The 13995-nt window shown below is 41.2% G+C and overlaps 1 protein-coding gene across 11 annotated transcripts in view; it reads right to left on the bottom strand.

Annotated features, from left to right (window-relative positions):
• The window catches only part of LOC140195483 (sickle tail protein), a 696918-nt gene that overhangs the window by 289714 nt on the left and 393209 nt on the right, over positions 1-13995 (bottom strand). The window contains exon 1 of one of the 11 annotated variants that reach the window (XM_072253841.1): positions 11742-11910. The exons of 9 other annotated variants lie outside the window; for them this stretch is intronic. The gene's annotated coding sequence lies outside the window, so the exon portion shown is untranslated. Of the gene's footprint in view, positions 1-11741; positions 11911-13995 lie in introns of those variants that run through there. One more of the 11 variants, XM_072253843.1, reaches the window with a different exon arrangement.

Here is a 13995-nt window from a genome sequence, read left to right as displayed (position 1 = left end):
TAAACGCTAAAGACTGTTGTGTACGAAAATTCCAGGAGATCAGCAATTTTGGAGATACTCGGACCACCCATCCGGCACCAATGATCATTCCACGGTCAAAGTAATTTAGAACACATTTGTTCTCCACTCTGATGTTTGGTCTGAACAACAACTGAACCTCTTGACCAAGCTTTAATGCATTCAGTTCCTGCCACATGATAGGCTGATTAGGTATATGCATTAACCAGAAGGTGTACAAGCATACTTAATAAAGTGACCACTGAGTTTAAATCCCTATGGGTTCCAATTCATCGAGGAATAACTTGCAGCAACTGCAAAGTAATTGATGAGAAACATGAAGAGTTCCATAAGGCATGTCTGGTTTAGTAGATGCTTCTGCCAGGCTACCCACACATAACAAATCCATCTAGAAGACACTGCCTGAAAGGGCAGTGGAGGCAGAGCCAAGTGCTGTAAATTGGGATTAGTCAGGGTGAGCACTTGATGGGTGCCACATACACAGTAATATAGCACCAGTATTTTATTTCTGAAGTTTATATGATTTTTTCCATTTATGTTACTGTTCTGGATTTACCAATGTTGATTCTATACCCTTGACCTTACTGATAGACCATTCTTCACTGAGTTCAGTGAAAATATCTCTTCTTGTCTCCCATGTCAACTCTCTTCCAATAGTCACAGGACTGATTTCAGGACTATCGTCAAACTCATAACCTTTCTCACTATTTCCTCGAGTATCTTCTTGTTTCAGATATCACAGCTTCTCATCTCCAACCTGCTTTTTGATGTCAGTACAGAGTCTATCGTGCAACCTGAACCGCACCCCTTCAATGCATCTTTTTCGAGGATAGTCACTTTGTCCTCATGGAGAGGCGAACTGAGTTCTTGAGATCCTGACAGTGATGCCGTCTGCTGCTTAGCATGGCAGGAAGGTTAAGAGGGAGGAGCGAGACAAAGAGCGATCCAACCGAGACCTGAGTGGCAGAGCTGGTAGAAGATGATGACACATCGCAGTGGCAGTGAAGGTGGTGGGAGGCTGCAGCCGTGAAGCATTCACTGCCACTGCACCCTGACCCCGATCTGTCAAGGACCCCACACGCAGGCACTCTCCATTAAGAGAACAACCCTTTAGGAGAACATCATACTAAATTCGATTGATAGCACTGCTACTTCCCTTTAAAGCATGCATCATGGCACTTACTTTGTTTTTCCTGGTTTTCTTCCACCTTCCCATTCTGACTCTGTGTATCAGTATCTCGACAGGACCCAAGAAGTTTATGAAGGAATGGAGGCCACCTGCTGCTCAGTTGAATCTTCGTTGTGAGACCTGAGCTGTCGTACATATATTGCTTGTGTAATACATACACAGTACATCTTCAACACTTGAAGCTCCATGATACAGAAGATGTGAAGCAATGTTTGAAATGGCTTCTTCCACTCTACCATCTGATGGTCCATGAACACCATCTTACTACTCTTCTTCTGCACTTTTTTTGGTAACTTACAGTAATTTGTTATGCCCGCACTGTACTGCTGCCACAAAAAAAAAAAATTTCATGACTAATGTCAGTAACAATAATCTTGATACTGATTCTGCCACAGTTGATTTCACAACCTGTTCAAATGAATGGAATGAGGTTCCAAACAAAGGTTTGAAGGGTTTTACCTGTGATGGACTGGGCCACATCCACTTTTTGTACGAGTTTTCATTCAAGGGCATTGCTGTTTCCATACCAGGCTGTGATGCAGCCAGTCAATATGTTCTCCACCGCACATTTATAGAAGCTAGTCAAAGTTCTATATGTCATGCTGAATCTTCATAAACACCTGAGAAGTACAGGTGCTGCTGTACTTTCTTAGTATTTGCACTTCAGGCTGGGCCCAGGACAGGTCCCCCGAAATGATAACACTGATGCATTTAAAGTTGCAGATCCTCTGCTGAAAACTGGCTCATGGACCTCTGACTTCCTCCTCCTGAAATCAATAATCAGCTCTTTGCTCTTGCTGACAATGAGTAAAAGGTTATTGTCATGACAGCAATCAGCCAGATTTTCAGTCTTCTCCTGTATGCTGATTCGTCACCACCAGCATATCATTTTAGTTTTTACTTGCTAAAACGATATGCCTTCTCATGTTAAAGTACTTCACAGCTCTAACAGACAGGTCTGCAAGGTGGTCAAAGCTAAGAAATAAATATTTAAGGACTTTTGACATTTCAGAAAGACAGGAAGAAAGCAAAAGGAGATGAAGGAGCTTTCTTACAAAATGGTGAGATCCCAGTAGTAAATGACGTTGGCTCAGAAGTTCAAAACATAGAAGAAATAGTATGGTCAGGAACTCATTGGTGGAAGGAACATACAATCCCTCTAGCAGTACCTATACCATATGGCAGAGTATAAATTAAGAAATATTCTGAGCTTTAAGGAAGATATCATGGAGACACAAGAGATTGCAGATGGTGGACATTTTCACCCAGAGGCTGCATGACACATTAATGTCCTCCAGCAAATTCTTTGTTGCTTAAGAAGGTTGTAATCGGCCATAATTTTACTTGATTTTAATTGCCACATAATTTGAACAAATCAAATTGTCAAGGGCAGTCTTGAGGTTAAATGCTAAACCCGCAAAAGTGTTGAATTAAGTCCCACTATATAATTCTGGTTTTAATCTGTTAATTCATAGAATATGAGCGTTATTGGCTATGTTACTATCTGTTTGCCATTCCTGATTGTTTTTGAAGACAGAACTGCAATCGGGCTAGGTGGGTCACTCCAGAGGTTGACAGCAGAAAGCCTAGAGTTAAACACAGGGCATACTTTCATGCTTTCTCCCTGAAGAATGCTAGTGAACCACATGTAACTGTTTCGACTACCTTGCACTGTCACTGAAACGATGCATTTTTTTAACATTCAGGATTATTTAAATTAACAAGTTAAAATAGGATTTGAACTCCAGAACTTCCATCATCAGAGTAGACCTCCAGATATTAGTCTGACAAGTGAACCACTCTGCTACTGTAAAACTAAATCTAGGCTCTGTCCGTCCACTTAGGACACTGATGGTCTCACAGAATTATTTTGGAAAAGGTAGGCAAGATCTCTTTGTAATATGACAAATATTTAGCATTCAACTAATTTTACTTTCACAGATTATCTAGTCATTATCACATTGATATCTGTGGGAGTGTGAAGACTTGCTGTCACATTTCTTACATTACAAGACTACACTTCTGAAAATATTCCAAAGTACTACAGGAAATTTTCTGAGGTCATGAAAGGCTTTTTTTCCTTTCCCAATGTACTAGCCAGCAATTCTATTTTTGGCAATTTATGTAATTTTTTTTCAAGATTCAAGATTGTTTCATGTCTTTTCCAGTATACAAGTGTAAAGGAGAACAAAATAATCATTACTCCAGATCTGATGTAGCACAAAAAAACATGAAGATAAAGAGCACAATAACAAGCAAACCACATAAACAAACACACAAGTTAGCTTATATACATAGATTGATTGTATGTCCATGAAGTGATGCTAGGCATAGTAGTGTCTGTACATAAGGTGACTCTGACAGGAAATGATAAAGTTGTGGTGGTTGAGGGGGTGGAGTGGTGGGTTAGTGGGTGGAGGTGTTGATCAGCCTTACTGCTTAGGGAAAGAAAATGTTTTGAGTCTTGTGGTCCTGGCATGTATGCTACCTAGCCTCCTCCCTGATGGGAGTTGGACGAACAGTCTATGAGCAGTGTAGGTGGGGTCCTGCATGATATTACTGGCCCTTTTTCGGCACTTTTCTATAAATATGTCCTTGATGGCATGTAGGCTGGTGCTGGTTATGCAATGGGCAGCTTTGACTATTGCTGGAGAGCCTTCCTGTCCACCGCATGCTTTTTCCATACCGTGCAGTGGTGCAGCTTGTCAGGATGCTCTCTCCTCCACATCTGCACAATGATGTGACTGTATGTGTGCATAGCTCAGCTCTCTTCAGCCTCCTCAGAAAGCAGAGGCGGTGGTGAGTTTTACTGATAGTGTAGGATGTGTTCTTGGACCATGAGAAGTTGTGCCAGACGTGCTCTCCCAAGGGTTTGCCAGATGGTATGAGTTACTATTTCTATCTTTTAAAAATGATGCTTGCAGCAACTGGATTAAAATTTGTGAATATGTACTGTGGGTAGAAGGAACTGCTTGAGGAAACCAGGGATGATAAAAATACAATTTTCATGCTGTCAATGCACAAGAAAAATTACATTGAGATGCAGAATGGATTAAAGCTTCAGCCCCGTGCACTTTCGGACATTTGCAGCCAAAGACCTCTGATCAGAACAGAGCTCCAGTTTGCAATTTGATTTACTAGCACAATCATACGACCCACAATTGGGAAAGATATTCTTGAAACATACAACTCTATAGAATGGAAGGAGGCCAATTATTCAACATGTCAAGATTAGCCAAAAAATTGCTAAACTTTTTTTTAATTTCCTTTGTCTACAAAAGATCAAGTGCTTATCGTTGTAGCTTTCAAAAATTTGCAAACTTTATCATCCTTTTGGTGAAGATATTATTCCACAAATTTTTCTACCATTATCCCACATTTCATCTCTAACTATCTATCCCTTTGCTGGTGTAAAGACGTCATAGTTATCCAAATCATTTTAGTTTCTTTAACTCCCTTTTAATTAATAAAACTATTTCCCAGCTTAGAATATAGCATTTTTAATAAACATGTTCAGTTCCTACCTGCAAGTTGCCAATATTTACAAACACAGAAGATTGCCATTAAGTGACACACAAAGTGCTGGTGGAACTCAGCAAGTCAGGCAGCACCTATAGAGGGGAATAAACAACTGACGTTTTGGGTCAAGACAGTCTTGACGAAGGATATCAGCCCAAAACATTGACTGCTTATTCCCCTCCCTCCATAGATGTTGCCTGACTTGCTGAGTTCCTCCAGTATTTTGTGTGTGTTGCAGAAGATTTCCAGAACCTGAAGAACCTTTTGTGCTTACCATTAAATGTCACTTTGAATTGCTCAGAATTGGATTAATATCAAACAAATTAACTTGCCAAGAATATTTGATAATGTGGAAATTGTGCAAATTTTGGGAAAACAAGCAAAGAAATAACTACTAGAAGAACTGATCAGGTCAGGTAGTATCTGTGGAGGTAAGGGTTGTCCAATATCTTGGGTCAAGAACCTGCATCAGGACTGAGAGAAAGATTTGAGAGAAAATAGCCAATATATAGAAGGAGGGGTGGGGTGAGATGGAGTCTGGTAGATGAAAGGTAGGGTAGATGGGCAGATGAGGGAAGGAAGGATGGAGATTGTGATAGGGGCTGGGAAGAGATACATAGAGACAATAGAAATTAAAATACTAATTATGGATTCTGATAAGAAAGGCAGTGGATGAAGGGGAGGAGATTGAATATTAGAGCAACGGAATAGATTACAGAAAATTACATTGAACCAGTTTTGGAAGTCAAAGCTCCCCAACGTCTTAGATGGTCTGCCAAATGTCTCTAATCCAACAGGTGTAAATAGGAGGAAGCTCTTCCACGCAGAACTGGTAGCATTTACATAGATATATTCAATCTGAGTTGCTCCGTAGCTCAACATGTCTCTATTTCCCCACACGTCTATAATTGTGACGTGGTCCAAGGTCCAAGTTGCTGAAAGTCAATAGCCAAGCAAACAAAGAAAAAACATGTGGATTGCAGATCTAGTTTGAGTTGTAGGAATCCTGGAGTATTTCCAGTACTTTGTTAAGTTAACATTTCAGAATGAGTGACCATTTAGCAGAACTTCGACAGATTATCAGCCTGAAATATTAACTCTAATTCTGCCGACACTCTGAGTATTTCCATTATCTACAGTCCGAACTTGTAGACTTTGAAAGGTACTCAGCAACTCCCCAATTTTCCTTTGCTGACCATTTCCTTGAAGCTGTATCACAGAGTTCACACAAATGTTGAGAGTTTTTTGCCCCTAGTCTTTTACTTATTAAAAAAATCAATATTTATCAGATGGTAAAGTCACTATTAACATTAATGGTCCTTAATGTAAATTTACATTAGTCAAACTGCAAGCTCTTTTTCCAGCCTGCTAGTTACAAAACAGAAGACTTAAATAATTCTGTTGAAAGAAATTAAATTTGTAAGAAAAATCAAATATCTAATTTAAATCACAATTAAGTGCTGTATTTGCATGACTTGATGGAAAATTGATGCGTCTAGTTATCTTAAAATGGGAGTTTCTGATTTCTCAATTTGTTACATGAAATCACAAGAAATGCTAAATAAGGAGTTACCTTCCCGCTAACTGAATCAGAGGAATGATTATATCTTCAATTACCTGCTTCAAATACAGAAAAAAAGATGCCACTTTATTCACTTTTAAATTCAAGGATCATTTCTTTCCTGGGTCACAGACAAGTATGGTTGAGATTGTAGGAAAGCACCTTGCTCTTATATCTGAGCAGACCCATTGCCAACTGACTTCTGGGACCCAAACAAGCTTACAGTGTTCCAAATGAAAAGAACAGGGGAAGACAAATCCATTGTTCATACATATAATGTTTATATTTCACATGCTTTATCACTACTTAATTGGTTAATGATATGAGAATTTAGACCATAGATGTGCTTTCTGAACAGATAAAAACTCAATTGCTCAAATATAGAACCTCTTATTTTGAAATCACCATCTCAAGTCATCACACCACTTCAACATAATTGCTTTGCATGTCAATATTTATGGTGGCTGATGTGCACCTCATCATTGCAGTACTGCAACAATTTCCACATCAAAATGCTTCATCAACCAGGAATCAGTTGGTTTACAGGCTTAAGTTGAGACTTACTTTATTGCTTCTGTGACCAAAAACCCACAAAACTGATCCATCCATAGGCTAAGAGAACAACCAATTGCTTTCAGGCACAGCCTTACGAAGGCACCTACTTCATTTCAGGGATATCTCCAGCTATGAGATACAGCAAGTTTTATTAATTCACTGTAGCATTACACCAGCTAACTTAAATCCAGACACTAGCAAATATGTGAGTTTAAGATGGCACTACTGAAGGCGTGCAGCAGCTTTCTGGTAGTTCAAAAGGCAAGAAACTTGACTAAAAACATTATTAATAACTCCTTTACTGAAATAAATTGTGCTAAGCTATCACCACAAACAATGAAGAGGCGAGCGAAGGCAAAGCAAATTCAAGGGATGAACTGTGCTGTTGTGTTGCAAGATTGACACAGATGGAGTTGGAGTGAGTGATTCGGAGAGGGGTCGTCGAGGCAGAGGAGTTTCCATACCCATCTAACTAACCCTGGCACAAGGTTGGATCTCTCTAAGTGCCAAGTCGAGTTGGAGAGGTCGAGAACAGCTTCGGGCTGGGCAGAGTGTTCTAGGCCCCAGCAATAGGGCCTGGGTCCTAATGCAGGACGTGTTACACTGTTTGGACAATTTCAACACTGGCCTAGATAGACCGGAAAGGCAGAGTGTCAGGACTGGAGGTGAGAGCCGTGCCAGTTTCACTCTGAAGCTGTGAGACTCTCCCCAGCTGCTGTGTTTTGTGTCTGCGAGCTTCGCAGCAAGCCGCCCCGCTAACGTGATGAACTGAGACTGAGGCTTTGGGCCTGCTCCAGGCTGCCCTGTGGATTCAGATCTAAGCACTCAATCCGGTTCAGAATGCTGTTGCTTGCATGATGTGTGTGCTTTTTCTCCTCTTTCTCTGCATTTTGGGTGTTGGTCTTCAGCTTTTCTATGAAGTTCTTTTGGGTTTCTTGCTTTGTGGCTGTCTATAAGCAGGCAAATCTCAAAGTTGTACAATTTTTACATTCTTTGATATTAACTGTACTTCGAACTTCTGAATCTTGAATCTATTTTAGAAAAATGAAAACACTTACTGAAGTCACATACCTACTGAGTAGAAAACTGAAAGTCAGACAGCTCGTTAGGAGCTTCCCCAATCAGCAGCCCTGGATGAACCATGAGATCTGCAATCTGCATTCTGGTTAGGCAACAAAGAATGATACAAGGTGTCCGGGTATGGTCACAGGAAAGCCATCTCACATGCAAAGAGGCAATTCCAGATCAAACTTAAGTCACTGACGAATGTTCACCAGCTATGGCAGGGCTTGAATGCTGTTACCCGTTACAAAGTGAAATGAAGGGAAACTACTCACAACAAGGCTTCGCTCCCACATGAGCTCAACGCCTTCTCGGCCTGCTTTGACCATCAAAGCACAGGGGAACCTTCACAAACTCCCATAACCTGTGATTTCGTCTCTGAGGCTGATGTGAGAGGATCCTTCAGGTGGGTGAGCTCACCGAAAGCATCCGACCTAAATGGGGTACCTGGTTAAGTATTAAAAACCTGTGCTCTTCAATTGGCTGGACTGTTCACTGAGGTCCTTAACCTCTCATTTCAGCAGTCCTAGGTACCCACCTTCTCCAAGCAGGCTTCAGTTATACTGGTGCCTAAGAAGAGCATGGAAATCCACCGTGATAAAATTTATTGAGAGGTTTGTGATGAAACATCTCAATTTCTGCCTGAGAAATGACTTGGATTCACTCCAATTTGCCTACTGGAGCAACAGGTCGACAGCAGACACCATTTCATTAGCCCTCCACTCAACCCTGGAACACCTGGACAGCAAAAATGCATACATCAGGATGCTCCTTATCGCTCGGATTTAACACTATCATGCCTTCAATACTAATCAATAAACTTCAAGACCTTGGCCTCAATACCTCTTTATGCAATTGGATCCTTGATTTCCTCATCTGCAGACCCCAGTCAGTTCGGAAGGGCAATCAAATCTCCTCCACAATCTCCATCAGCAGAGGTGCACCACTGCACTATGTACTTAGTCCCCAGCTCTAGTCGCTTTATACACATGACTAGCACTGTTCCAATACTATATTTACGTTTGCTGACGACGCCACTGTTAGTGGCTGAATCAAATATGTTGACAAATCAGCATATAGGAGGGAGATTGAAAATCTGGCTGACCAGTGCCATAACAACGACCTCTAACTCGATATCAGCAAGACCAAGGTGCTGATCATTGACTTCAGGAGAAGGAAACTGGAGGTCCATGAGCCAGCCCTCATTGGGGAATCAGGGGTAGAGAGGGTCAGCAACTCTAAATTCCTCAGTGTTATCATTTCAGAGGATCCGTCCTGGGTTGAGCATGCAAGTTCAATTACAAAGAAAGCACAGCAGCATCTCTACTGCCTTAGGAGTTTGCGAAGATTTGGCATGGCATCTAAACTTCGACAAACTTCTATAGATGTGAAATGGAGAGTGTATTGACTGGCTGCATCACAGCCTGGTATGAAAACATCAATGCCCTTGAATGGAAAATTCCACAAAACGTAGTGGATACAGCCTAGTCCATCACAGGCAAAGCCCTCCTCACCATTGAGACATCTGCACAAAACTGTGTCACAGGAAAGCAGCATCCATCAACAAGGACACCTACCACCCATGTCATGCTCTCTTCTCATTGCTGCCCAGGAAGGTGGTACAGAAGCCTCAAGACCCACACCACCAGGATCAGGAACAGTTATTACCCCTCAACCATTAGGCTCTTAATCCAAAGGGGATGATTTCACTCACCCCATCACTAAACTGTTCCCACAACCTGTCAACCCACTTTCAAGGATTCGTCATCTCATGTTCTTGATATTTATTACTTGTATATTATTATTTCTTTCTTTGTATTTTGTATTTTCAGTTTGCTGTTCTTTGCACATTGGTTGTTTGTCCATCCGGTCGGATGCAGTCTTTCATTGATTCTATTGTGTTTCTTGGATTTACTGTGTATGTCCACAAGAAAATGAATCTCAGGGTTGTATATGGTGACATATGTACTTTGATAATAAATTTACTCAGTACTCAAAACATCTGGCAGTGATCTCCCATTGCATTAGAAACTATTTACTCATTTTCATGATATTTATCACATATTTAATCACAGGAACACATGAAAAGAAAGAGCAGAGAATCCAGAATGTTCTCTTTGCCAACTAACTCATGAAGATCATATTTTACCTCTATCTACCAGAGAAACAAATCTGCCCCTCAATCTAATCATTAACAACCAAACGATTATATGTCTAGCAACACACATCAAAGTTGCTGGTGAACGCAGCAGGCCAGGCAGCATCTGTAGGAAGAGGTGCAGTCGACGTTTCGGTCCGAGACCCTTCGTCAGGACTAACTGAAGGAAGAGTGAGTAAGGGATTTGAAAGTTGGAGGGGGAGGGGGAGATCCAAAATGATAGGAGAAGACAGGAGGGGGAGGGATAGAGCCAAGAGATAGAGCCTCTCCCTCCCCCTCCCGTCTTCTCCTATCATTTTGGATCTCCCCCTCCCCCTCCAACTTTCAAATCCCTTACTCACTCTTCCTTCAGTTAGTCCTGACGAAGGGTCTCGGCCTGAAACGTCGACTGCACCTCTTCCTACAGATGCTGCCTGGCCTGCTGCGTTCACCAGCAACTTTGATGTGTGTTGCTTGAATTTCCAGCATCTGCAGAATTCCTGTTGTTTGATTATATGTCTACTTTCTTTCAATTAATAAATTCAATGATAAAATATGCATGTATGAGGGAGAAAAGATAATTGCACTCATCCCATGCAAAGTGAAAATAATTAGATATTATAGATTAAAATTAGGCACTAACATTTTGATATCATTAAAATTGCAAGTTTGAGAAAAATTTCAACAACTGCAATTATAAGAAATGAGTACAAATCAACGTGAATTCTGTAAAAAAAAAACTATTATCTGAACTAAATCTGTAAATTAGCAAGAGCTCACAGACTATACACTGTAGGGAATAATTTAGCAGTTCAATATGAAGTATATTAGAAACCTGGCTGATTTGAAATACAAGCAGAACTGCAGCTGTTGAGCCTGTCAGTCACTGCACACACTCGTTCCGTGATCAAACCGTATAAATTACAAGGAAACCTGTGTTTACTCATATAATCACAAAAGATGGCACCACTCTCGATCTTTTTACCAGAGCCAAACTTCAAAACAAAGTCAAAGACAGCTGCCACTGTGAACTTTAATACCACAAAAATGTTACTTCTGACCATTACTATCACTATCAGCTGTTCATTAAAAGGCACTTCAACCAAATCTAAATGAAGTTAAAATGTCTAAAAAAAAATGTGGCTTCATTCCAGGCACTTTGCTCAGGGAGTATGCCTATAGTTGATCAAATTTCCGCTCAATATTTGCACTCCACAGGTGTCTGTAAACTGATTTGCTTAGTCTAGGTCCTTGGTCATCTCTTGTTCCATCCTAATTACTTAAACTCCTCACATTGAGCCTTGAGCAAACAGTTTAACTGACTGGAAGAGCAACCCTGGGTGCAGAACAGGGCTGCACCACTTGAGTGAGCTTGATTGCTTGTTGCGAAAGTTGAGAGGCAGATAAAAAGCACAAAACGGCGGCAGCTTCACTTCACTGGCTCTCACTTCACTGCAAAAGGCTGCTTTTCCTGCCTGTTGTGTCACTTCAGTATCAAATGCTTTTCGTAACCATAAATTGACTCATATGTCTGTGATAATAAACACGATTCAGATTCTAACTTAGAAAAAAAAGATGTGGAATGCCTGATCCTATCAATTTGACTCGACTATGAGGTCAGCTAACACATTGAAAATCAAGGCACCTCTGAAAAAGTGACCGGAACACTTAAAACAAGAAATAAAATTATGCTACAATACCTCACTGTACCTATAACTCCTCTATGTCATTGGTGTAATTATTTCATCCGTCTTCAAACTCTTCAGAATGCTTCCACTTCTACTTCAGGGTAATCCTAATATGGGCAGAAGTTTCACCTCCTTTGTGCATCGAGTGAATTAGCTTCTTTGGCAACATGATAACCAACTATTTGTGTGAGCCTCCCTCCCAGCCTGGAGGCCTTTCTCACAGCCACATGTGAAGTGAGCTGCAACAACATGCACTTTCAACCGTGACATCAGCAGAAACCATGGTTACCAGCACTCCTCCGAAATACCTGTGTGCATGCCAAAACCTTACCTGTCAGACCTGCCTCACCACTTGGAATGGAAAATCAAACTGTGTTTCTTTTAAAATTGTTATTCCTTTCCTCTGCTGTCCCCTTGAAGTTGAAGTGAGATCAAAGAGCAGCACCTCATCTTAAAATAAAACTGTTCAAATTCAGCAGAGTTCAACCATTTCAGACCATAATTGCACTTCCCTGACAGCAAACATTGATTCTGCTCTCCTCTCACCATATGTAGCTGTGTTATTCTTTTACCAACTCCTTCTGCATTTCACCCTCATGCAATCTCACTTTAACATAAACCTTTCTTGTTATTCTCCTCCTTTCTTTCTCCACTTGCTTAATTCCAGCTGAATACTACTCCAATTCTCTGACTGGATACATTAACTTAAACTCTCTACACAGATACTGCCTGACCTGTTGAGTATTTTTGGTAATTTTGGTTTTATTTTGGATTCCCAGCATCGTTAACAAATTTCCTTCTGTACTTACTATTAGAAATATCTATTAAAAGATGGCCTCTCTCTTTTGAACACAGAACAGTGCAGTACAAGCCCTTCAGCTCACAATGTTGTGCCGACCTTTTAACCTTCTCTAAGATCTATCTAACCCTTCCCTCTCACCTTATCATCAGAAATTCCAATCAAACACAAAAGTCCTGAAAAGTATGTGCAAGCAGACTCGCAGTATCACTATGCAAAGCCCTTGAGCTGGCTGTGGTGTGAGCAACACCCATCATCTGTCAGTTTCTGGAACGTGCATTTCCCAAGAGATTAAGAAAGCGATGTGGTCTTTGTCCAGGTTCAGCTTGAAAGTTTGAGTAACAAAGATGTCTGCTTACAATCGGCAGCGACACACCAATATAATCATAATTGGTGTTGGACAATTCTCCTCCTGCTCTTCTTCCATTAGGGGTCAGTGGTTGGGCACTCTTCTGATCATGACAAACTTTGTAGCACACAGCAGGAAGATCTGCATCCCCGAGGCCATCTTCTCCGAAGTGGCAAAGAATTTGTGAAGTTATGACTTAAGTTCTTCACCAAATACACTTTGCACCCAAGATATTTATTATTTTTGAGTTGGTGTCTGACCCTCCCACTTCTTTTCTGATCAAGACTGGTGGCTAGGTTAAGCCAAACAAGCTTTTGGACAATGGAGTCAAGGCTGCTCATGTTAAGGATAGAGTCACAGAAGCAGTGGTCTTTCAACTGTACTTTAGATGACACGAAACCGCTAGACAAACACAATTAATTGGTCAGGCACAACACTTAGAGGCAGAGAGATGATCAACATTCTAAGTACAGGAGAAATAGAAGTTACGTATTCCACTGGTATGAACATTGAATTTCCTAATTTTAGGTAATGAATACCCCCCCCCCACCCGTGTCCCTTTCTATCTACTTCCGATTGACCTATATTTTCTCATCTCCACCTCCCCACCCTTCTTTTCTACCCCTCCCCTCCCCCCAAACAGCACCCTGCTACTAAGTTTCTTACCATTACCTCTCCTGGTTCCAGTTACTTATCTCTGTTACTCCTCATACTTTATGCACTGAGTCTCCTACCCACTTGGGTATCCAGTTCCACTTATCACCCTCCTTACTGAGACTCCAAAAGGTGAAACCCTTTGTTTCCTTCGCATCATTTTCTAGTAACTGTCTATACATCCAACCTCCTGTCTCCGGACCCTACTCCATCTACCCATCATTTCCCATATCGCCTGCTCCATCTATCGCTCCCCACACCTCTTTACATATTGCCCATCTTTCTTCTGCACCCTCAGATACAGGGTTCTGACCAGGAATGCAGACCATCCCTTTCCTCCACATGACCTGCTGAGTTACTGCAGCAGTTCGTTTATTGTGTTCTTCAGGAAAGACATTCTTGCCATTGAGGGGGTACAAAGAAGGCTCACCAGATCGATTCCTGGGATGGCAGGACTTTCATAT

The sequence above is a fragment of the Mobula birostris genome, chromosome 3 (genome assembly GCF_030028105.1).
Source record: "Mobula birostris isolate sMobBir1 chromosome 3, sMobBir1.hap1, whole genome shotgun sequence".
In the NCBI taxonomy this organism is placed as follows: Eukaryota; Metazoa; Chordata; class Chondrichthyes; order Myliobatiformes; family Myliobatidae; genus Mobula; species Mobula birostris.
Note: the sequence above shows the minus strand (reverse complement) of the source record. Positions and strands in the feature narration are given on the sequence as shown.